Source organism: Pseudopodoces humilis, chromosome 2, assembly GCF_049639895.1.
Source record: "Pseudopodoces humilis isolate 2021_Gansu_Grassland_sample_001 chromosome 2, ASM4963989v1, whole genome shotgun sequence".
Lineage (NCBI taxonomy): Eukaryota > Metazoa > Chordata > Aves > Passeriformes > Paridae > Pseudopodoces > Pseudopodoces humilis.
The window spans coordinates 73,834,306-73,860,574 of NC_142201.1; the positions used below are offsets into that span (position 1 = coordinate 73,834,306).

Consider the following 26,269-nt stretch of genomic DNA (forward strand, 5'->3'; position numbering starts at 1 on the left):
ATCCCGTTTTTCTTACACACAAACCAAGTTATTAGAAACTGTGATCATTAATAGTGCTACCTCTCCCAGAATCACAGAAATTGGAGAAAGGAACAGTCAGTTAGAGGATCATCATATTTCCTATGCTTTCCTCTCAGTATTTCCTATGCTTGCCTGTTCCAGATCCTCTCTGCTCACAGTCTGTTCTTACATGTTGCCTAAACATGGGAAGATTTAAGACACCCTCCCACTAGCCTGGAATTCAGAGTCTTCTGCATGTGCAGCACACTCAGGGTACGATGTACACCCTTAGCAATTTCAAATCATTTCAGCTTTAATTTTTTTTCATATTACATTTACTGCATAAAGAGCTGAAAATACAAATTGTGCATTTTTCTCCTAAGACTTGGGTGATTTACCCAGTTCTTATGCCAGAACTGGAGTAAGTAGCTTGAGGGCAGTTTTGTGATTTTATAGTCTCCTCCACTGTTATGGCTCTAATCCTAATGATTTTTATAGCCAGATTTTATATCAATAAAAGCTTTTCAATAAAGCTTTTTCAAAAGCTTTCTTCCTTTCTTCTTTCTTGAACCTAAGTTCAACTGCAATATACACATCTCTTACAAACCCTGCTGGACCACACAAAACAGATTCCCACAGACCCCTCAAATGATTGGCTTGTCATTCCACTAATCATCACAGGGAACTTTGCTCTCTGCTTTCCCAGCTCCATCTCATCTTGCTTGAACACAGATGACCAACATGTTGAGACTTTCAATTAAAGATTTCCTGCTATTTTTTACATTTTTTCACCATCTTAACCACAAAATATTTTTTCTTACATATCCTAAGATGATACTGTATTTTTTTCTAAAATCTGAACCTCAGTGATGGCTGATGATCAGGCTGGAATGAAAAGTCTGCTCCTTCTTCCTCCTGGGCCATTTGCAAACAATGAGTTTCTGCTTATAGCAGAGTATTTTCATTAGTCACTATAATTTGTTTTCCATCGTGCCATACATATTTCTGCACTCTTTTAAAATCATTTACTTCTATGCTTACAGTCTTTGCCTGCTCTGCTCAATGTACTTACCTGCCTCTCCAGAAAATTCCATCATGGTACCCTGACTTTTTATCTCTGTGTCTACTGTCAAATTAGACACTTATAATCTTTCTCCTGTAAATGTGCTTCTCCAGCCTGGTACCTCCTCTTCTACCAAAATTTGTTGCCATCTTTTCCACAGTTTCATGCTTGCCTTTTGACTCTGTCTCCATTTCCATAAATCACTTCTCTTAAGAACATGTCTATTTTATTACATTCTCTTGGCAGCTGGAAGATAGAGATCGATGCTATACTGTCTACCTTAGCAACTCCTGGTTGCATTTTATGCCATTTTCAGTCTATATCCATATTTTAAAGCTTTCTTTACATCAAAATCAGTTCTGTAACTTCACTGATCAGATATATCATGACTTACTCAACAGCTATAGTAAGAGGTGCTTGCTACTGCATCTGCCCTTCAGTAAACCGCTTCTTGAAGAACCAGGGAAGAAAGATGTGACTTCTCTGTTCCCATTAGTCATCACACCTCTTTTAAGATCAACATTCTCCTTGAGTGAAAATCAATGTGAAATATCTATTAGTTTGAAATCTTTAACCAGATTTTCCCACTTTTCAGTCCCATCGTCAATAAAGAACAGCTTCAATTATTTTCCTATTTTCTGTATCTTTACTTAAATATGTAAATGACCTTCGACTGTTGTATTAATGTCCTTTTTAAAGTTTAAAAGTTTAAAATATTTCAGTGGAAGCTGTAACTTAGGCTTTCATTTCGGCAGCAAACGTACTTTATATCTCCTATTTTTAAAACACAATCTTTCTTATTAATAATCCTTTTTAAACACTTGTTTCTCGTATCTTCCTTCTATAATCATTCATTCAGTCACATCCTGTACATTACTTTCCTCTGCAAATGGATTTCTCTGTGATTTACAAGTATTTCTGTGAGGATATGGCAGGCCTTCTCTATTTTTAAACACAGTTCAATTAACTCTGACAACTGAAATAATTCAACACAAACCTCATGTAAGTGGTAGTTACTTAATATGTTTCTTGTTTAGACAAATCCTTCCTAAGGCTCCTTGTTGTTGTACTTTGCAGTTTTACAGGGGCACAGAGTATTTTTTGTAACACGTGGTCCTTACAGTAGGAATCCACGTGATGAAAAATTCAAGAAATCAGTGGCAAGCTGTGAAATTGTACACTTAGTGGACTTAAAGCTCGAATTAATTCCCTTGATGGAGAAAAAAGTCAAACTTGAAATTTCATTAAATAACATAATATGACCCTGAAGTACTTATAACTTAGAGTAACAGAATAATAATTCTTCATGTTCAAAGCAAACTATCCTTGCCCCAGTCTAAATCCAAATGTGATAAAACATTATCTGAATACCGTTAAAGTTCTGAACTAGCTGATCCAAGAAAACTTGTGCTATTGTAATTGAGATCAAGACTGGGAAATAACTGGAGAGTGTCCTTCTTTGCTCCTTGATAAGAAAAAATGCTAAGATGAGGGTTATGAGACTTTTTTCTTACTCAGTACAAAACCCACAGAGAAGAAAAATGCCTGTGACACTATGGAGATGATGCTTGAACATATGCAGAGATGCTGCAACATTCCTGAATCAATTTTACAGTAATCAGCAGCGACCACAAAATCAGAAAAGCCATGAGGATTTGCATTCCAGCTCACTACCATTTTCATAAAATGCCTCCCAGCAAACATGACTACCTGAATTTTCCAATTCTTTTTCCATTTCTCTTACACTTCTAAAGACATCTTACTTATTAAAAATGCACTAAATTATGCTTGGTAAAACAGTCGCATACTAGCATTCTAAGAAAATTTTGTATTTTTTCCCTCATAAATACAAAGCAGTGACAAATTCACTTTTATGAGCATACTTCGAAAAATACTGAATAATAATTTTCTTTAAAGCAGATACCTCTTTGTAGTTGACAACTTTCTATCCATATTATTATATATAATACTATATAATATATACCATTTTCTGCAGATTTTGCAATGCCATTGAGATGATGAGATGAATGCAGAGACTCACAGAATCATAGAATGGGTTGAAAGGGACATTACAGATCATCTAGTTCCAATATCCCCTGTCATGGGCCACTAGATCAGGTTACTCAGAGCCTCATTCCACCTGGTCTTGAACATCTCCAGGGATGGGGAGTCTACAGCCTCTCTGGCAAACTCTTCCAGTGCCTCACCACTGTCACAGTTAAGAATTTCTTCCTAGTATCTAATCTAAACCAACCCTCTTAAAGCTTAAAGCCATTCCCCCTTATTGTGTCACTGTATGTCCTTGTAAATAGACTCTCTTCATCTATCTTGTAGGCTCCCTCCAAGTATGAGAAAGCTGCAATCATGCCTCCCTGGAGTCTTCTCCAGGCTGAAACCTGGTTCTCAGTCTGTCTCCACAGGAACAGAGCTCCAGCCCTGGGAACAAGTGTCCCACTTCTGAACTCCACCTGACTCCTCCCTGTGCTGGGACCCCAGAGCTGATGCAGCCCTGCAGGTGGGGTCTGAGCAGAGCAGAGGGGCAGAATCCCCTCCCTGGCCCTGCTGCCCACGCTGCTCTGGATGCAGCCCAGGACACCTTTGGCTTTCTGGGCTCTGAGCACTCATTGCCGAGACATGCTGAGCTTCTCATCCACCAGCACCTCCAAGGCTTTCCCCCAGGGCTGCTTCTCAATCCTTTCTCCACCCAGCCTGTTCCCCTTGGAACAGACTCCAGAAAAAACATTGCAATGCACCTTAAATGGCCAAGATAGTGTTATTGCAGTAGTTGTAATGTGAATTAGATGTGTTCTATTCTAGCAGATTGTACTACGTGATAGTATAATCACTTCAAAAGAACAGGTGACTCACAGGACCTTCAGTTAAGAAAAGACATCATAAAGCCAAAATGGCAAAAAATTCTGTATGTTGAAGGGTTTACTGAGACACACAGTCAAGTAATGTGGTCTTCTTTCTCTGTAAGAAAAATACTTCACAAAGTTCCTGCTATTGCTCTGAAGACAAGTCCCTCACTTAAAACACAAACCTTATTTTGAAAAACAAAAAGCAAAAAATGACAACATCTCCTTATTTCTAAATTATACCCACATAGTTTAAATCCTCTGTAAACAATATATTTACAAAGAATAAGTAGAGTACAGGTGGCCTGCCAACAATGTGTTTTGCTCAGCAGCAAACAGGTACCAGATACAGGAACCATGTATGTAGGAACCTGGAAGACCTGCAGCCTAAGACCGAAGTAACGTGACAGAATCTGCAACAGTTATGACTCACAGACCCTGGGTGTTCCAGGACACAGATTCTGGAATAAGTATTTTGAAATGCTTTTCCCTAAGTTTTCAACTCCTGTGTGGGAAGGCCTGGCACAGTTAGCTATTACAGATATGTTGACAGACACACTGATCTGTCATAAAAACACAAACTATGGAAGCGCCAAAATTGAAAGACTCAAGTTTGCATTGTGGAAGATTTCAGATACGAAGATCATCTTTTATTGCCCTCTGTTCCCTTCCTCCTATGCTTTGGACATCCAAACAGGAATTAGGGATTGTGATCAGTCAATGACAACTTGTGTCTGACTCTCCTTCCTCCTCAGGCTGCTCACCCAATACCCCCAGGAGATACAGTCCTTTGCAAACTTCTACAGCATGGGCCCTTGGCATGGGAGTCAGATCTTCAAGAACTGCTGCACTGTAGGCACTCTCCAAGGAGTAGTCTTTCAGGAAGAGACTGTTTCAGCATGGGTCCCCCAAAAGGCCACAATTCTTGTCAGAAAACCTGCTCCAGTGTGGGCTCCTCTCTCCACTGGGCCACAGCTCCTGCCAGCAGCTGGCTTCAGTGGGGACTCTGTGGGCTGCAGCTTCATTCAGGTCACTTCCACCTGCTCTGGCACGGATCCTCCACAGGCTGCAGGTGGATCCCTGCACCCTCATGCATCTCTATGGGCTGCAGGGGCACGGCTGCCTCACCATGGGCCATACCTTGGGATGTGGGGGAATCTCTGCTCTGGCACCTGGAGCACCTCCTGCCCCTAATTCGGCACTGACTTGGGGGTCTGCAGGGCTGTTCCTCCCACATGTTCACTCCACTCTCTCAGGGCTCCTATGCAGTGCTTTTTATCCTTTACTAAACACATTATCACTGAGGTACCACAGCACCACTGGCAAGCTCAGTTTTCACCACCAGCACGTCCATTTTGGGGCTGGCTGAAAACTCTGACATAGGAGTGGCCCCTGGCATCTTCTCACAGAATCTGTCCCTGTATTCCCCTCCCCCCAGCAAAAGAAGGGCAGGCACTGATCTCTTCTCTCTGGTGACCAGTGACAGAACCTGACAGGATGCCCAGAAGCTGCGTCAGGGGAGGTTTAGGTTGGGTATTAGAAAGAAGTTCTTCATCCAAAGGGTGGTTGGGGTCTGGAACAGGCCCCTCAGGGAAGTGGTCACAGCACCAGCCTGACAGAGTTCAAGGAGCATTTGAACACTGCTCTCAGACACGTGGTGTGACTCTTGAGAATGGTCCTGTGCAGAGCCAGGAGTGGGACTTGATTATCTTTGAGGATCCCTTCCAACTTAGCTTATTCTATGCTCCTTTGATCTGGTAAACTCCAGAGAGCAACAAATCTAAAAGTATATTGAGGGAGTCACATTTCCTTCTGCCACCGTAATAGTACATGAAGATTTTCATCTGAGGTGTGTCTGCAATGCTGTCAGTGATCCATGTCTTCATGGGTCACAGTCATATATACAATTTTGTTCAGCTGCTGCGCACCTGCCAGCACTGATGCAAAAAATACTGTGTAAATTTTCCCAACCTAAGGAACTCCTTCCAAGAGGAACAGCCTACCCATATGGAGATGCAAGCTCTACAAGTGAGATGAAGCACAGAAGGGAGAATCATTTAATCTAAATATGAACCTGCCTCCCAAGATCAAGTGATTTATCAACTTATGTCCATGAGAACTCTGACATCAGAGATGAGATTAAGCAGTATTTCTAAAGTAGCTTTGAGATTGGTGTTTCCTGTTAAAATGTCCAAAGATCTTTCTGTTCATTTTGCACAGATCATCCCAACAGTCTCTTTCTCCTCTGTGCACCCTGATCCACCTCCTCCTGACCACTCCACTGACCACCACCTCCTGGAAGAAGACACAGGGCTTGTTAGAGCTCTGGAACTAAAAGAGAAATTATCTAAATTATCCCTCTGTAGTTTTAAACTATCTTGCACCCAAATCCAGAACAGATTTGAAACACATATGCTCTTCCTCAGTTGTGTTTGAGACTGCTGATTTAATACTGAATTATGCTCTTGCATTAAGAAAAAATTTCCACCACTGAGATGAACTTAATGAGCTGAACTAAATCACTGATATAAGATGACAGACAGGATTATAAAAGAGAAAACAGCGTTACATAAAGTGGGTAGATGAAAAACATTATAGATATATTAGGACCAGTTTACTACTATCTTAAAAATTTTCTGGAGTAGAATAGGATACCTCTAAATACAGTTAACCAAAATAGGACAAAAGGGAAACAAGAATTTTTTTACAAATTATATAGTTAATACATAATCCAATGTATAAAAATAATAATCCAACAAACCCTATTTGTGTTCTATTTATAGGCTCTGCACCCTCTAAATCATCATCTACCTTTGTCTTTTGATCACAAGCTTCTTCAAGCAAATTAATTATCTTGCATTTAGGAGGCATAGATCACATCTTAGGTAGCAACATATCTAAAGTATTATAACCAGAAATAATACCACAGCATTACTTTCACCAAAACCAGCTTATTACTCTAAAATATAACACTGTATTAGTCGTTGAGGTGAACAAAAAAAAGACTACATTAAGATCTTTCTAGCTTTAAAAATCAAAAAACAAAATAAAACAAAACAAAACCCAAACAAAAAAAAACCTCCAAAAAACAATGAATCATATATTTCCCTCCTGAGTATTTATCCCTCTCAAACACTTGTCCTTCTATAATAAGATATTTCATAATGAGAAGTCTGGCACGTTGGGTACCAAATCACTGAAACTAAATTCATCCCCTGGAGCAAGTCACTTTGCATTCCCATGTCTGTTTTCAAGGTTTAAACTGTCTGTTCTATTGAGGACTTGACAGGAAGGTCAGTCTCCCATTAGATATCTGTAAAAAGCTTAGCACAATGGTCCAGCTGCCTCAATGTGGCTTCTGAGTGCTACACCAATGTGTATGAACCTTATATCCAGTGGGCCTGTATCTTGCAGTTCCATAGTAAATTCTGAAACCCTAAAACCACGTAAGCCTTTGTCCTGAAAGTCACTGTGTTTGGCTGTATGCATAAGATTAAGCACATACTAAAAGGTGTGCAAGAGTATTTAACTGGAATTCAACAGACAGGTCCACCGAACACAGAAAATTCATTAGTGTTTTTTACTCACAGAAGTTGGTTCCTTCTAGTACTCTCTTCTAAGCAACCTACCAGCTAATTTAAAAATACTTTCCTAAGTACAATGACAGCCTTGGTTTAACGTGCTAGATCAAATGCTAATTTGGGAAATGCAATTCTGTTTGTTCAGCTGCAGATGTGAGAACATATTGCAAAACAAGATACGAACTTACTACACTTTTTAATTAATTGTTACATTTCCAGAAATCATTTTTGTGAATTGTCTCTAAAAGACAATTCCTGAAACAATATCAGAAAGGGATAGAGCATTTCTTGCCTATTCAATGGAAAATAGAATTGAATGAGCTTAATTAACATGTAGAGTATTTTATTTTTTTAAAATAAATTTAAACTTTTTTATGTAACATTTTGGGTACAACGTCTTATAACAGATCACTAAGCTACAGAAAATTAACTTTAGAAGGTTACTCTGAGAGATGCCCAAAATAAAAGAAGACCATTGAGACCAGGCAAGACTGGCTTGTAGATCCAACTGCTAAACTCTTCTCAATACTTCATAGGGAGCCAGGATTTTCTCTCCACAAATTAATACATTGATTAAAGTTTCCTCCAAGCCTATTGCAAAAGAAGTTGTGAAACAAGCATGTGTGCCTTTGTATGTATAGGGGCACACAGGGAGAGTGAATGAGTCTGTCTCACCTGGTTCTTACCACCCAAAAGTCAAGTGTTTAATCTCTGGAGGTTTTTTTCTGTCTCTAAAATAGAAAAAAGGTACATTCTGAAGACAGATCTTAGAATGGGTGATAAATTGTGTGTATTGATTTATCCACTAGAGGTACCTTTCTCTCTTTAACTGCAAAACAAAACTACACAATTATGAAAGGCTTGGCACCTACATTTAGATCGATAGATTAAAAATTGTTCACACAATCTCACTTTAGGAAAAATACTTCCGTATTTTTAATTCCCATTCCATCCCTAGATCCAACATGATTTGGATCTGCCCTTCTCTAAGGCCCATCTCATATGACTGTCACAGGGGCTCCAGGTATTTCTCACACAGAGATCATGTATCTCCATTTTCCTTAAAAGTGCTCACAACTCTTATTTCTTGATATAAGCTTGGCCATTTACAAATTTCTGTGAGAGAAACTGCTTTAATCTTTAAATAATTTCTATCTGAAAACTTGGGCACCACTAAACTATTTTATTTTCATTAATATATAATTCCACACCATTTAAATCCAATGGAATGGTTTTACAGAACAAGAAAAAAATTTCCACTGGGTTTATTTACAACATTTCTTTTTCCTCTGTGCCTTGGATAATTTCTTTGATAGAACACCCCTCATAAATTTCACATTTGCTGAACACTAACAAGTCTTTTCTCATTTTTAAAAGCACTTTACAGCTCTGTCTACAATAAATCATCCAGTCTTTGTGCCTTTGTCCTCCAGTCCTGTGCACTCCATGGATCTGATATTTATAGCTGTCTGGCAATACACATACACGTGCGTATCCCTAACTCTGCCAAAACCTTCTTTTTGAAAGCTCTCCCATAGAGAATCCACATGCAGCATTTACCTTTCATAGTCACATGAATGAGAATCCACATTGGTACAGAAGTTCCTTTTTGGCTGTTTATAAAAGCTGATAAAAATATCAGTAACATGTGAGAGTTCCAAGCTTTTCGGAGCTATAGAATTTTTTTTAAAAAGTTAAACATGGTAGGAAGTTCCTATGACACTGGCAGGTTTTCTCAAGGACAAAGTCTCTACAGCCATCTTTGAAATATTTTTTTCTGCTTCTGGATAAAAGCTTAGAGAGGCATAACAGATTGCATGAAAATTAGACTGGACTACAGTTAAAAACTAGTTTAAGGAATCAATTGTAAAATTCTCAGTTGCTTAACTGAGGTGAACATTTCACCTCTGATACTCCTGGTGGTTAGAGATTTTCTTGCAAAATCCTACCACCTTTTCAGATTGCCATCTGAGGGAAAACTCATCCTCATTAAATGAATATCTAGAGAAATCTTGTTTGATAACTTACCTAGATTGCCTGTGTGATTAAACATTTTTTGCTTCTCCTATTAAACATTTTCTCTCTGTCTTGGATTGATTAATTTTTTTACAAGACATATTACTTCTTTCAGTTCATATTTGAATTTCATCCAAACATTTCCTTGTAGACAAAACAAATTTGCAGCTTGTTTTAGCCCCCAAAATCTAATATTTTATAAAACCTGTCCCTGCACTCTACATATCCTATTTTAATGAAACAGAGCAAAGAAAAATATTGTTTTAAGAAGTAATCCTTTGATGGCCCAATTCTCTACAATACTAGCTTTTTTTTTTTTTTAATTTATCTTGAAAAGGGAAAAAATAGGCATATTTAAAAAGAAGTTTTTCTTTCCAGAAGAAAAAGCTAAAAAAAAAAAATCAGTTTTATCAGTTTTAAATAGGACTGTATCTTATGAAGCATGCAGTTAAGTACATAAAAATAGCTTTTATACATAGCTATGTAATCACAGGTTTTTCTTACACATAAGAACTATTTGCAGTATACAGAAAAAAATAGCGACAATTTTTTTCTTCATTTTGGAGAAATACATGTTAATTTTGCAGTGCTCCTGCCAGCAAAACTGTCATTGACAGGAATTAACTGAATTTCATTGTGAGGTGAAGCCATACAGTATGGCTCCTAACCTAAATTTTTTGATGAAGGCTTTACCACAATTTGTATTTCAAATACCGTTTTCAATTTGACCGCTGCAGGAAAGACATTGAGTTATTTTTTTCTGGTTTGTAGTTTTATATTTAGAATTAAAGTCTGTCCTTAGGGAGTGATGTAATTTGATCCATCACTAGAACTCTGTTGTTCTTTGGTTGGCGAGTCTGTTTCTCAGCTTCTTATTCGTCCACCTTAACAATCTTCCAGCCAACGCAGATTGTCCCCTGAAGTGCAATGATCTCTGTCCAGTCCAGGCTTTGGAATGTGTTGGCCCAGGTGGAGGTTCTCCTTTCTCTCCTCAGTAACTGATTTTACATCATCAGGAGTTCCCTCACTATCAAATTCAATCACTGCTGACTTTGATTCATGCTATTGTGCAAGGATATAATCTTAAATAAGTTCTCTCACTTTGCTGTTTACTATTTAGAATGAGTAAAGCCATGGATTCTTTTTGGACTCAATAAGATTAACAGACATCCATCACATGATGTTGATTAAATAACATTAAATAAAACACTGCTTCCTTGGCCACTCTTAGATCTGAGCATCTTTTAAAGATCCTGAAAACATGGTTTCTAATTTCTGAAAACAATTTTTGTGTTAAGAGGATGTATGTGATGAAAATCTTACCTGTTTTTTTTTTTTTCCCAATTTCCCATGGGTTAATAACTACTATTATCTAATTACACATACTAATTACAGGGCAAAAAAAAGCTGGGATTTACATACATACTTTTGAAAACACATATTTTTGAAAAAATCTGCTTGTCTTTCCCTTACTTCCTTCGTCTTGATGGTAGGAAGCAGAACTCAAAACCAGTGTTACTGTCAGATAAATGGAACGTGCTATTGCATCATGAGATTACATACAACTTGGTCAGAGAGACAAAACTTCAGAGGATCTAGAAAAATTCTGCTGTTTCCTTCTGCAGCCTGTTACTAGGTATTGGCAGGACAGCAGTTGTTGACAAAGTGCACAAGGCTCTTCTGAAGCTATTCCCCAAGCAAGGAGGATCTTCTGAGCTGTCATTTCAGGGATGAAGATGTTCACCCATTAAGTGCCAATTGTTCTATTAGTCTACCCACATTTGAGGATGTTTACTTACAGTGGATAAGAGATCTCATGAGTTTTATTCTGTGATAGTGCAAGCGTGCTCTGAAGAGTAAATAAATTTTAAAAATAGTGTGAAATTTACTTTGCCATGTACATCTAAAATGTACTTCATTATTATTTGGATTGTTTCTTCTTCCACATGAGGATTGGTAATGATGGCTTTTTCATAACTTAGGTGCTTCCAACAGCTCAGAATTACCTCATAAATTGTATCATCTTTCTGTTTTCACTGCTCCTCCTAGCCTTGATCTATTGAACTGCCTTAATGGTACCTGGAAGGATAGAGAAGTGAAAGCCAAGGAGTTTTAAATTTTCACTCAAACTCCTATTTTAATTTCCAATAGACATGTCAGTTAGCTTTTCTGAGTTTTCAAAAAAAACAAGCAGTTTTCTGAAAACCAAAATGCTAACACTTAACTTCTTCATGTAATTAGGGTAAAGAATAAAATATTTTCAAAGAATCAGTAAGATGACTGTAGATACCCTTATTATCCATCACTGGCCTGTTTAGCAAGGATTCTCTGAGATTTCTTTCATCATTCTGTACTTCATACTGCAGCCCTCCCTCAAAAATCTTAGGCATTATTACTCTTAACTTCACAAAACCAAAACCATACCAAGAGATTTTCTCTCCAGAAGTTTGGATCTTAGCCTTTTTGGGTGACTATATACATCTGGGAATCATGGTTACTTCAGATATCTCATGCTGAACACTCAAAGTTTGTGTTTTCTGTCCTTGTACTTGGTCCTTTATGTTGCATCATTGTTTCACCCATCTCACTGCACTGAGGTTTTTCCAGCTTCTTGTAGCTTGCCCCTTTTCCCCAGATAATTCAGGATTCATAGCCAAAGAATTTTTTCAGATGTAGACTCTGCCTACTGTGGACATGTCTGATCAAAATGACATTAGGAAATTAATGTCTGTGGGGGACCAGAATTCCAAAATCTAAAAATCCCCAAGCTAGTCCCCTACCCTCTGTCCATTTTCTCCCAGTGTGCCTTGCAGTTTCTCCTCTACTCATTTCATGAGGGCTTCTTCTTAGCCTCTCATGATTATGCCAGTGGAAATCAGCCACAGTAACAAATGGAGATTTTAAAATCAAATGCTTGGCGTGGATGATTGGAAATGCATGTTCCACTGCCTTCCATTTTTGCCATCAAGCTGTTTTTTCTTTCTCTCAAAAACTAATCTTTCAACTTCTTTTATGTATAAAAGACATTTTTCAATAGCTATAGGTCTCACATAATAACTAAAGTAATGAGAAGAAAGAATTACTTTTCTAAAAATAAAATACAGATGAACCATTTGATTAAGGTTATTTACAGTGAAAGCCATTTCCCTTCTAAATGGAAGACCAGCCTGATCAGATCCGAGTGCAAAATATATTCTGGCCGTGCCCTGTGTTAAATAACTTCAAGCCCCAGCTGTTTGATATGAAAGGCTGTTTTCAGTGTCAAATGCCATGAATGGGGTATGCTTTCTAAATAACTCTTTTCAGCTAAAACAAGACTTAAGGAAAAAGTTTAATACATGCCTAAGCATACTTGTCTACCTACATATGTATGTGTGTTCCCTGTTTCTGTGGGTCACAAACTTTTCTGTTCTGTACAGCTGCTTGTTTTAAACACATAAATCTCTACCACCAAAAGACAGATGTTAGCTTAGATGTCTCTAAAAGAAGTATGCAGATAAGCCTAATAAAGTACATCACTTTGTGTCTAACATACTTGTCTTACATATTTCTCCATGTTCTGTTTAACAAGGAGAGTTTATTTCATTTCAATTCTGGGGCAAGAGATACTTATGGAAATAGATGAGCTATTGTCTGAGGACCTAGCAGTCGATGAGAGGAGAATGTTTATGCTGTCTCATAAAGCATTGTTACCACACACAAAACAATTTTTCACGTGAAATAATTAAGTTCTACATTAAATAATTAACTTCTGTTACAAAAGAACATCTCTTTTGTAACTCTGTACTAACACTAAACAAAATGGTATCTTTACCCAAAACCGAAGCTCTAAACGGCTTCCAAACTAAAAGCAGACTGTAGAATAAAGGTTCTGAATGCTTGGCATGACCCATCTCCCCTTGACTCAAGTAGCCATTCTGAAACCCAACACCACCTTTCACAGGCAGAAATTGCTTAGCATACCTTGTATTGTCCTCTAAGAGCAAAACTGATAACTTGCATTAAAATCTACTGATGTTACTAAATTTAATTATTACACTTTTGACTACAGTAACACCAGAATCTTTCTTGCAACCACACAAAAAGAAGTCAATACAATCTACTGACTTAAAATCATAAACCCAAAGAAATCAAACTGCTTCTCAAAAACCATCTCCCCATTGCTCTCCTTAGGCACACTGTGATGCAGATATTTCAGTTCCCATCCTGCTTGTGGCACAACAATCAAAAATGCTGTTTCCATCTCTCTCTTCCTATGACATTGTCAGGTTTTGAGATTATAAATGAGAACAATAGTTTGTAAAGCACAATAAAAAGATGGCAAAATACATTCTAAACCATTTAAGTGAGAGGGCATTGCTGGTCCCAGCCTAAAGCAGCTGGCAATATTTAGTTTTATGCACCAATTCACATCTTTCTACATGCAATGAATTTTCTTAATTTCACAAAAAATACACCTTCTGAAGGTAGAGCTCATGACTTTTTTAGTTGGAAAATGCTTACCAAAAAAAATCCCAAAAAACCCCCCAAAAAAACAGTGACAAAAATGTTTTCAGTTCTCTCCATTTCTTCCTGGGTTTTCAGCTAATTCTGTCTTCTCTGTGCCTGGTTTCCAGGCACCATCTTAAGTATTTCCACAATTTTACTAATTTAAAACAGGAGCATGAGCCCTCTCATTTTGTTCTCTCATATCTTCGGCAGGAATGGGTCTTCATCCATAAGGCATTTTGAAATGGACTATCTATAATTTGGATTTCTACAGAGCTGGCAAATGTTCTGGTGATAGTTTTAGAAAAGAAGACAGATAAAGATAAGAAGGGAGCTGAGATTGTCTGGCTGGCATCCTGTTATCTCTGTGAGTGGACCAAAGGAGAGATTTCTGTGGGGCCTGGAGGAAAAGGAGGCACACTGTCAAACAGGCTTTGCCCTTACAATTTTTTTTTTTTATCACGTTAATCACAAGAGATTTAAAATATGTAAACTTCTTTTGCTGTTGCAACAGCAGCCTTCTCAATTGCATCCTATGATTTTTCTATTTTCTATTTTTTTTAATTTATTTTTGGATTTTAGGCTGACCAAAGTAGAGTCCATCACTTCACTGAACTGTTTGGTCAACAAAATGAGCAATAGAATCCATTCTTTTGCACATGAAAACAGACCACTGAAATTTATTAAAATATTTAACAGCTTGATATGCAAGAACATGCCTTTGTTGATGTATTGAAATTAATTTGCTGTAAAGACTGTTTTAAGAATAATAAAATATTGTATATATCACCTTAGGCATTATGTAAGGCAAGCAGCTCCTATACTGGCATTTGCAGGAATAAGCAAAAGTAGTTCAGCACAGCTCACAGCTGTGATCAGTGGAGTAAAGCTCAGGGTCTAGGGGCTGCTAGCTCTGATACTCTACTAAAAAGGCAGCTGTACTTTACTACTGGTCCATTGGGCCTGATGCTAATAATTTTTAAATGGCCTGTTAGTTACAGCAGTGGCCTCAAGCTACCTCTTATTTCAAATCCTATTAACATTTGTGTATCTTTAAACTACTTTATTGTCTTAATTAGCATATATTCATTCATAATTCCCAGTCAATCTGTTGCTATATACAGGAAAGAGAAATGAGAAAAAAATATTAACAGTGGCTGAAGAGTTGGTGGATGAAATGTGACTGTGGTAATGCGGAACCAAAGCAATCACACAAAACAGTGAGTGCAGAAATGCTTCTGTACACGCTGTTTTTCTCCACAGTGCTCTGCAGGATCAAACTACTGCCTTAGGATAATGGATTGGTACTGCCTACAGGCATACTGGGGGAAAAGAAACCAATATGAGTAGAGTATTTAAGAAAACCAGGTTCAATCTTTTTTTTCTTCACTATAAAATTAAAAAAAATGAAAAGCTTTCCACAGTTTTATTGGTTCCAGCAAGATGTACTCAAAACAGTTCTAATAAAGCAAGTTTTTCCTTACACTCTGAGACTTACCTTGCTTACTCTTCTCTTGATGGAAGTTTTCCCAGAACAAGGATTGTAACACATTTCTTAATGTATATTTGCTAACATTTATAAGTACCTCTTCCATTAAAAACTATTAATTTCTGGTAGCTCAAAGCTACCTTAGCATGTATTTCCTTTAAAAAAGTCCCATTATATTTGTCTTAATAATGTTTTATGATCTTTTAATTTCTAACATACAAAAAACTCAGTAGTTAGGAAACACAATGATTTTATTACACAGAAATGCAATTACTGGCCAAAATCAACCTTTTCAAGTCTAGAAAATGCTGATCATGCTGATTTAGACTTTTCAATCAACTGAAGATTTAAAAGAAATGCTGACAAATCTATACTCAATCAGTCAGAAAAAATATACATAACAAAGCATTTTTTTCTCCTACAGTCATTCAAAATCTAACTACTCTTTGCCTGATTAATTTGTTTTGGTTATGCGTAAACAAAGGAACATAGATGCTACCCAAGCTTCAGAAGAAAAATAGAGAATATTTTCCACAGCTTGATTTGAAGTAGAAGGGCTCTTGTGAAAAGGGCCTAATATACAAAAGCACGGAAAACTTGTCCTTTTAAAACCTGATTTTCTCTACAGTCTCTTTCTTAGCCTATTTTAACATTTCCACAGTAGTTATGCTTCTACTATGCTTCTAATATGTACCTAGTCACAAAAGAAAGAGATGCATTAGTTGCATTTTTGCCTAAGGAAAAGCATAATCTAGGTAGGGTAATTTAACTTCCTTCTGGGTTCAGGCGGGTTTAAGGTGTGTCTTGCTGAAATCACACTGAGGAGATAAAATAAAAATCTAGTCTTTGTACTTTCTTGGTTTTCAATGCCTGGATCATCTACTTCACAGCCACACTTGCTGGGTAATTCCTCCTCTAAGTACAAGTATGATGTGATCAAGAGATAGTTTAACCAAACCAGCTGCCTAATTTTCTGCTCCCCTTCACTCCAGATTGAAGAAGAGGGATGGCCTGCCAGCTGGTTGCCTTGGAGGACAGAGGGGGCTATACTGGAGACTCAAAGGAATCTCCTCCAGCACCATGTTCCTTGTCATAATGTTCTGATCTCAGCGCTGACAAGCTCAGCACAACCTCACAGGATTTTCTTACCATGGTACTGTTTATCTTTAACTGAGACCAAAATTCAGAAAAAGCAAATAGAGACAGGCAGGTTTCAAGTAAGCTGTCTGGAGGGTAGGAACAGGATCACAGGATAGTTCAGGCTGAGAGTGACCCCAGGAGGTCTTTGGCCCAACCTCCAGCTCACAGGAAGTCAGCTCTGAGGTTAGACCATACTCTCAGGCTTCACCTGGTCAAGGTGGAAAATATCTAAGGACAGAAACAGCACAATGTATCTGCTTGTTCTGCTCCTCAAATGCCAGTATTCACAGGAGAATTAAAAAAAAAAAAAAATCAATCTGAACCTCTCTTGATTCACTTTACTTTCACTATCTCGTCCTCTCATCCATCCTCACCTCACTGATCCCAGTTCTGTCTCCTAGATGATCTCCCACAGACACTGGGGGCTGCTGTCAGGTCCTCCCCAAAGCCATGTCTGCTCCTGACTGAACAAGACCAGCGCCCCCAGCCTCTCCTGACATGGCTCAAGGTGAGTAGTACTCTGGTCTACTGTCTCTGCCCCTTTTCATACAGCTCAGGATACTGATACTGGTTAACAGGCCCTCTTTTAAATTTTACCTGAAAATGTCACAATTTTCATTGCACACTGCAAGCAGAAAGTATCTACTATGATCAAAGTTAGCACAGATACTAGAAAAAAAACTTTTCACCCCAAAACCTTAACAACCAAGGCTTATCAATGGTAATTGCAATGAACACAAATGTAATGTGTCTGAAAATACAGACTTAAAACATAATCATATTTGCAGTTGATAATCATATTGTTCTATCCCAATACAAATTTGGACCAGGACTGAGGCAACTGTAGAAACATAAAAAAGTCACACCCACTTATGCATGGACAAGACCACGCCAAAATGTTATTAACACAGGCCAAAATGTTATTAACAAATATTATTAACATGTTTTATTCCAAATCACTTACTAACTCCAGAAATACAGACTGATCATTTATTATGGATTTGGTGCGCTATGAGGTGTCGCAAAAACACAGCTCCAATTGATTAGATAATTGCATTGTCATAAAGGCTGAGAGACCATATCCCACTTCTGTGTAGAGTCACCTTGCCTCAAAGTCAGTAAAAACTGCTTCTGCACACACAAGGGCAAAATCTAGCCTGAAGTCATCCCACAGCATCAGAAAATAAAACATATATCAATGAGTATTTTAAACAACAGAATTTGATTATTTGACACTGTACACAGCCTAAGGCATAGGTCTAGACATGTCAGAATAGTGCAATGGCCTTGCTCTTTAGAGGTTATATTTCATCCTGTCTTACTATTCTCTATTTACTGTCCCATCTTTTTGCACTACCTCAAGGAAGTCAGCGGCAGAACAGAGCTGTAACAGAACACCTGTGGAAATCGGTTCCCACACAGGCATAGCAGATTCAATTTATTAACAAAATTAGGAGGCTATGTAGACAGAGGGCACACTTTATACGTGACCTACTACAGTTAGTATAAAGATTGTGAAAAAAATAGATGCAGGTCTTTGAAAAATATTTCAATTTAGCATTTAAGGAATATCACACAGGTACATTCAAGAGAATCTGTTGGTTCTTTCCATTTTTCCCCTCATCATTTCCTGCAACTGGATGGATACACAGTATGAGTTGCGCTCCTCATCCCTTGACCGGTCGTCCTAAGGCAAAAAAGTCTCTTGATTGCCCTTGGACTTCTTGGTGCAACTTCAACATTGCCTACCTGATTCATCAATAATGATCTGAGAATCTGAGGGCCATATCCAGGGTAGGAGGCTTTCTCTTCATATGTTCAACCTGATCCCCAGGGAGGCAGCAGGCTTCCCTAAGGAGTGGGTCCAGTCTGCATATTAGGCCTTGCGTTCCCTTCAGGAGGCTGTCTCCTATGGCAATGACACATCTGTTTTTCTTTATGGAAGTGGTTTTCATGCAGGGTGCAGGATGGGATAACCTTGGTGACACCTCCAAGCTAGATGGAGCTGGACCATCCTGGTTGTTGATCCATCCCACTTGCACAGCCCCACTCCTATTACACAGGGCACCTGGGAAGGCGAGGCAGTCACAGCACCGAGCACTTCACCACAGAGAGTGTGATGGACAGGGATGCTTCTTCTTAGAGATAAAGCAATGAGCTGATGGTTTCTGAGGGAAACACCAGCACTTCAGCCTCCTCCTGATGCTTACATTTTGCCTGACACTGAGTGTTGTGACACTTCAGCACTGAGCAGTGTTTTGGTTTACGCTCATCTGGCCGGGTGAAGCGAGGTTATCGCCTTGCTTCACCTAAAAGCTCCTCTGCGCCAAACCAGGAGAGTGCAAGCTGTTTTCTGCACTAGCCTTGCAGCAAAGAAATAGTGAATAATTTGTCAAAACCACATAACTTTGCTTTTAGTGTAACTACAATCTTCTGCAAAATGCTGAGCAATCAGGAAATCAAGCAGCTAGTGAGATATGCCTTAAGCGGTCTCTGATAGAGGCTCTCTCTTATCCAAAATGCTTCCAATTTTTCTCCTTGCTGTACTGCATCACATGGGCAATGGCAAAGTATCTTCTTTTTGTAAGGCTACTGTCTTTAAATTACATCTACTACATGATGCACATATTTTAGATTTATAATAGGGACAATACAGAGAATGATACAGTATACAAACAACGAGGTATAAATGTAGTTACATGTGTATATGCACACAGTCAAATTATTTTTTACCGTAATTACTTTTGGTTTTTGCATTTAACACAAGAGAAAAGTTATTAAAAATTGTGACATTTGTCTGGGTTGGATTTCATAAACATGATGTATTTTTAATTGCACAGATGATTACTTACTGACCTTTCTCTAATTTTCATCTGTTCATCTCTTGAGATCCCACATATCAAAAACCAAGGACTACCAAATAATTTCAAAACAATAAAAATATCTAATGAGAACTAATGGTTCTAGTTTCAGTAAAAAAGCCACAAGGGTAATATCACGGTGTAGAGTGCAATTAAAAAACTTATCTTTTTCTGACATCTAAATAGGAATATTATTAGGAAAATACAATTTATATAAATGTAGAGGTCTCTGACATCTACTCGAAACTACCTGAAGACTCCCATCTTTCACCAGTAAAATCTAAACACATAATTATATTTTAAATAAGATTAAAATATTTCATTTTTTAAAACTGACTCACAAAAATTTGTTTCAGAACTGTCCATCCATATTCATTTCCTTTTTTAGACAATTTTTCATTCTCACTTGAAACAGAGCTCTCTGATCAGACCTCAGTTCCCACAATGGAGTAAAACATTTCCCCTGGCCTCCTGAACAGGATGATTACAAGAGCTGCTGCTAGGGTAGAGGGAAGAAGGAGCAGTGGAAGAACAGTGTTTTTGATTTTCCATCTTAATTTATTCTAAAGACATGCAAGTATATGCCATATATTACAAATATTTGATCTCCATTATTTCTATAAATGTCTACGAACAGGGGAGAACAAGGATTTTTTAACATGTGGCTTGGTCATACCTGACACTAGTGCTACTCAAAAAACCTGTCATGAAATGAGCAGTCTAACTTTGACAGCTATACAACTGGAATTACACCTGACATTCAAGTATCCTTCATCAATGCCAAGAGTTGAAACAAGCGCATCAAAATTGATAGTTTTCAAAGGACAGGAAGTTGTAATTTTGTAAGACAAAAGTAGTTGACTTGGATTTCACAAAAATACCAGTTGTCCTGAAATTAAACTTCTGTGACTCAGACTTTTGAACTTGTTAAACAAAGCCCTGCAGGTTTGTTTTTTTTTATACTTCAGAAGGTAACATTTTACTAAGCTAAAACCACATGTACACAGGTCAGTGTTCAGCTTATAAACTGTGCAGAGATGGATTTGACAAAGATATTTTAGCATCTTTTATAGTGCAAAGCTTTTCTCAGATCAGGAATGTTTAACTAGCTCCCCCAAAAAACTCAGCTTCAGAGTCTAAATATTCCCATGTTCACTCTCGGTTATCCTATCAACAGAAGACTCCAGTAATTAAGTCATCTGTAGCTGTGAAAGAGAAGTTTGAAACCATCATGATATAGGATAGCTAACAGAGTAAGAAAAAAATAGTTTCAATCAAGAGTACAGTGAGAGTCTGGGAAAGATTAAACCATTTATAATGGTGGCTAAAGTTTAAGGGGAGGAAATATTAATATATCATATATATTCATGTACAAAAACGTAATCAATGTTACATATATATGTATGGAAAAAACCTTGAGATATCTATATACACCTAACAGAAGTAGGCTAAGGTAAAAAGTAGTATGGCTGTGCCAGTGTACAAATGTCTGAAGCTTATGGAAACAATTTTGCCCATAGAAAACAATAAAAGAAGTCCAAGAAGAAAAGCATGTTTACTCCTGAAAGCAATGGACAGTAAGAAGCAAGCTGGAATTGGTAATGCAGTCCAAAAGGGTAAGAGGCAAGGTTTGGGCAAGGATTTGGGCATCAACCAGGTTCATGCCCAAAGCACATTAGAAGAGGAAGAAGTGAATGGACCCAGTGCCATAGCCTGGCCTTCTGATACTAAACAGCAACTATGGGGAAGCTCTAGCAGGCCACCAAAAGGCAGAGTAATTCTGATAAATACAGAGCAGTAAACCCTAATTAACAGTTGGTTGTGGGAGGGGAAAAAAATGGAGGTAACAACCAGCAGAGCAGGGGAGATAAACTGATGCAAGAAGCAGCAGCATCTTAGGAATTAAATAATATAATTTGAAAAATATAAAATTCATATATCTAAAACAAGACAGTAAGCTTTCATATACATACCCACACCAGAAAAAAGCTTAGCCCAAAAGTACTAGAAAACAGAATGGAGAAAATGTACTTGGGATCGGGAAGAACCTTTCTCTGGATGTTTTCATTGAATTGTGTCTCTCTGTATGAGTGTCAGCACCCAGGCACTGGCCAGGAGGGCTCCAGGGACCACTGTGAGGGAAGTGAGGTTTGTCTCCAAGGGCCCCAACACAGGGAATGGCTGAGCCCTGCAGCCAAGGTGAAGCACTCAGGAGGAAAGGACTGCAGCTGACCCTGAGAAAAGCTGCTTAATTAATTTCCCCGAAATCATGTCTCTGTTGTCCATGGCAGAAATTGGTAAGGTGGCCCTTATCCAAGATCAGCCAATGACACTCTTTATGAGATTATTTCCATTATTAAAAATAAACCTCCAAACAATACAAACATACAAAAGTGAGAAGCAAAGGGGAGAAAGAAGATTCCAAAGAAAAAAAAATAAATTAAGTTTTCTTCCTCAAAGAGATCAGAAGAAACATTTCTAAAGGATAAGAAAGTAATAGTCTGCAAGCACTTAAATGAAGAGAAGGATAGAAAAGATACTTCGGCTTGCACAAATTGCACACTCAAACAGGACAGAATGAATGTAATATGCATGACTTAAGACTAGTATGAAGACTCAATCCAACCATTCCAAAGTGTAGATGAACTGCCCCATAAGCAGAGGTGGAAGCTCTCTTGCCTCAGACACACTCAACTGCAAGCTGAACACTCAGAAAGTTTCATGAGGTGGGGGAAAACCAACACCAACAGGACATCATAGAATTGTAAAGGTTGGAAAAGACCTCCAAGATCATCAAGTTTAAAAAATACACTGGAAGATCCAATCTATGCACTGTAAAAAACTGATTTCTCAAAGCAACTGAACTGAACTATTGCAGCAGATGTAGAATTCATAAAGACAAAAAAGTCTTCAAGATTTGAAAGAAAAAAGGCACACCTTTAAGTCATTTGTTCAAGAAACAGAATTCTGTAGGAAAGCCAGTTAATCCCCAATGTACAGAATTTTCTGCATTAGTAAAGCTTAAAGTATGAGCAGTTAATGCTACGCCACTCTCAAGAATACAGCCTATAGCTGAATACTGCCTTCTTCCACCAGTAGGAATTTCTATCATCCCATCTAAGAGATGAGCTACTCTTAACCCAGCCAATATTTACAAGTAAGAGCCTTTGTTATCAGCCTATCTACCACAACACCCTGGACACACAGATTTTTAGTCCAGAAGACACCATACTAAAATCTTGTCTAGGCACCCTTGTGATATAAACTAAGTAGTTTATCTGCCCTATTTAAATTGATCAATTAAAAATTTGATGACCCTTTTACAGATTTCTGAAAGTTAATTTTCTTTTTGTGTTTTTTGTTTGTTTGTTTTTAATTGTAACAAAAAGCCTAAATGGTTCTAAGAAAGGCAAGCAGGTATATTTGTAAATTAAGAGAAGAAATGGACTACAAAACTATGAAGTTCTTTCTTGTTTCCAAACTTGCATTTAAAATTACATGTTCTAGAGTCATAGCTTCTGGTACCACACTTTTGATTGACCCAAAGCAGAGTCTGTAGATCTTAGCCCATTAAGCACTGGGGAACTGTACCTAAATAACCCAAGCACAGAATCCAGCAAATCCTGACTCTGTAAACCCTTTTCATATGAGGAACTTCACAACTGCAACAGCTTCCATTTGCTCTTGCTCACTGATATAAATGTGGTACATTACATATATAAATGTCTGACCTACAGTAATTTTCCTAGATGGTCCATTCTTCTCTAGCATCCCTGCATAAACCATAACTTCAGGTTCATCTGCCTTAAGGTTATGGGTTTTTGTTTTTCTTTAATCTTAGAAAGTCTAAAATATAAACCATATTTAAATTAGTTGGTATCAGAGGACTTCAGTCCTCTGGATTTTTTTGTCATTATTTTTCTAGCAGTGCCATGCAGGCACACTTCCTTTTTGCATTTATTTATTTAAAATCTTCTTTTGGGTATCACTACACAGCTGGTTCATGTCAATAAGGCAGCAGAAGTCATCATATCCCACTGCCTGAGGTAAAACCCCTGATAAACCTGGCTTCTTTCCATGTGAGACTGAAGCAATGCTTTTATGGGATCTGCTGCAGGCTGGTTATTGAAAATGGAAGATGCTTAGTGCTTTGCATGCATAGCCCTTTATAAATAATATATAAAGGTCAAATAAGTTATTTATTGGGTCTTTCTGCCTGTTTTATGAATGCTACTTTGTTTCAATATTGAACTTCTGATTTTCAGTTGTTGTAAATTCAAACCGATTGACATGTTAATTTACCATGAGCTGAGAAACTGAAAAACAGTGAGAACAGTCATTATATTTTTTTGGCTCAGTCAAATGCAGTTGTTTACCTGCATTCACTGATTTCTCTTGAAGCTGCCTTTTTTCTCTCTTTTTTTTTTTTCCTCAATTTTGCATGTTCACACACTGTTAGGTAATAGTCTTGCATAGGTGACTCACAGCAATGCTGCTTCTTCAGTGATGGCCTGTCTCAATTTATTCAGTTCTATAAATCAACCTAACTCATGATTTCACAGTATCTGCCCAACTCACCATGGCAAAACAGAGCTCCTCTGTTTCCTCCAGGAATTGCTTCACCATGTAGTTCTGATATAGCCCAACACAATCTTGACCCCTTTTCCTCATCTTCCTCCCTCCCTCCCACAAGTCATGTCTAATACTTTTTTTTCCTCACGCAGCATTTAAGATCTTCTTTGCTTTGTTCTCCTATTGCACCTTCACCAGCTCCACTCACAGCGATGCCTGCACACTGGCCTGACAGAAATCACACTCGTTACTTTCTGGTCCGTGTAAGAGTCATCTCTGACAGGGTCTCCCTTGCTGCTTCTCGTCACAGCACTACCTCTGAGCTCTCACCAGTGTTACTTCTGAGATCTCCAGCTGCAGCAAATTGAAAGCAAATAGTCATGAAGGCATTATTCACACCTCATTTGTTACATTTCTCAGAGTTATGCCCTCACTTCCCTCCATGGTTCAACTCCAATGGGATCACCTGCTCTGAAATGTTTGGAAAAGCTTTCCACTCCCTGCCAGGTCTCCTTGAGTCACTCTTCCGCCCTATGGCAGCTCTCAGACATGCATAGCAGGGCCCATAGGTACAAAGCCTACATTCACCTAGCCAGAACTGTTGCAGGAAAAAGGCTAGAAGCATCCCAAATTCCAGCTGCTACTACATTCTGCATTATCACACTTCATGGGAATGAAAGTAAGAGACAGCCCGTCCCTGGGTGGGGCTAGGAGGCAGTGGAGCAGGGAAGCAAATCCAAAGCTCTCAAGCATTTCATGCACATGGGAGAGTTTCCTAGCCCAGCCCAGCCAGGAGGCCCTGCAGAGCCTCTCTGGCCTCGGCAGCACCCCCAGCCCCCATGGCTGCGGGGTTTATTTCTCCAGTGATGCCTGTGATGGTGGTTCCGCACACAGCCCAGGCAGGGGCTGCCTGTCGCCTGCTCAAGAGCCACAGGCTGGTCACTCCTGACTTGGATGGATCAGTGTAGACAGCAACGGCTTAAATACCACCAGTGTGTTAAATTTAGACTCACACAGGAGCAAACCTGTAAATAATGAGATATTTGCCTACCACCAATCTGAGTCTCTGCATATTACATCTGTTCTCGCTGTTTTATGCATTTTTTTAGATGTAGGCTATGCTGTCTTCTGCATTTCTAAAGCACTCAGTAAATTCTGGAAAGTACTAGAATACTAATAGTAGCAATAATTATGGCCCTGCTCTTGTCTAAAATACTTAACGCATTAATAATTTTCCACAGTATCAACATTCTGTAACAATGAAATGTATAACTTTTGTACAAATCATTAGCAATTAAAATTTATTTGTACACTGTAATTTGAATATCTGAGAAATAACACAGTGCTAATTAGTGTATGCAGAACCTCTTACTAATGAGTAAAGGATATTAATTTGTCTTTTCTTTAATAAAGCCATATTTCTCTAAAATGACACGAACAGTCCAACAAGAAATTAAATTCTATAGAAATAGTGATTTTCAGCACTTGCCATTTTTTCAACAGTGCACCAGAATTCAAAAAGCAAGACTTTACCCTCTGCCTTATGAATACTAAACAGCATTCTTCATCTAAAGGTTAAACCAGAAAAAAATCAGTCTCTCTGCCTGTATTTTTATGAGAATTCCAAAGCATTTTATGTGTATTGGTTTTTTTAAGTGTAGCTAAACCTGTAATACATGTCAGCAAACTTTAATTTAGCCTATTGTTTTCCCATAAAAACACAACACTATAGAGAACCTTCAAGACACAATCACATATTTTCAGTCTGTTAAAACAGGTAATTCAAAAACCCCTCTCCCCTACTTCTCTCCCCTACTTTATCTCATTCAGGAAATCCACAAATGCATTCCATCTCTTGAAAGGGACTCCTGATACATAAACATTTGGGGAGTCTTACCTGTTCTTAAAAGGGCTCCTTTCACATGAGGGATAGCAGCCACAAAGAATGACTATGGCCATTGAATTTAATTGACTCTGAGTCAGAGTTCAAATGACAAAAAGGGACAGTTATGAAATGGAAAGATTTCCCAACAATCTGAGTCCATGGGCAGCGTTACCCAACGCCTAAATCAGGGATGAGCTAAGCAGAACCAGCTCTTTTTTGGCACATATATTTGAGGGGTTCAGTTGAAAGCTGTGCAGATGTGAAGCAGTTTACACCAGGGTTTTCCTGTCCTACACTCTGTTCTCAGAGCTGAACA

The 26,269-nt window shown here is 38.2% G+C and overlaps 1 protein-coding gene across 6 annotated transcripts in view; it reads right to left on the minus strand.

Annotated features, from left to right (window-relative positions):
- GRIA4 (glutamate ionotropic receptor AMPA type subunit 4) overlaps positions 1 to 26,269 on the minus strand; it is a 217,097-nt gene that overhangs the window by 146,501 nt on the left and 44,327 nt on the right. The gene's annotated exons all lie outside the window — the stretch shown is intronic.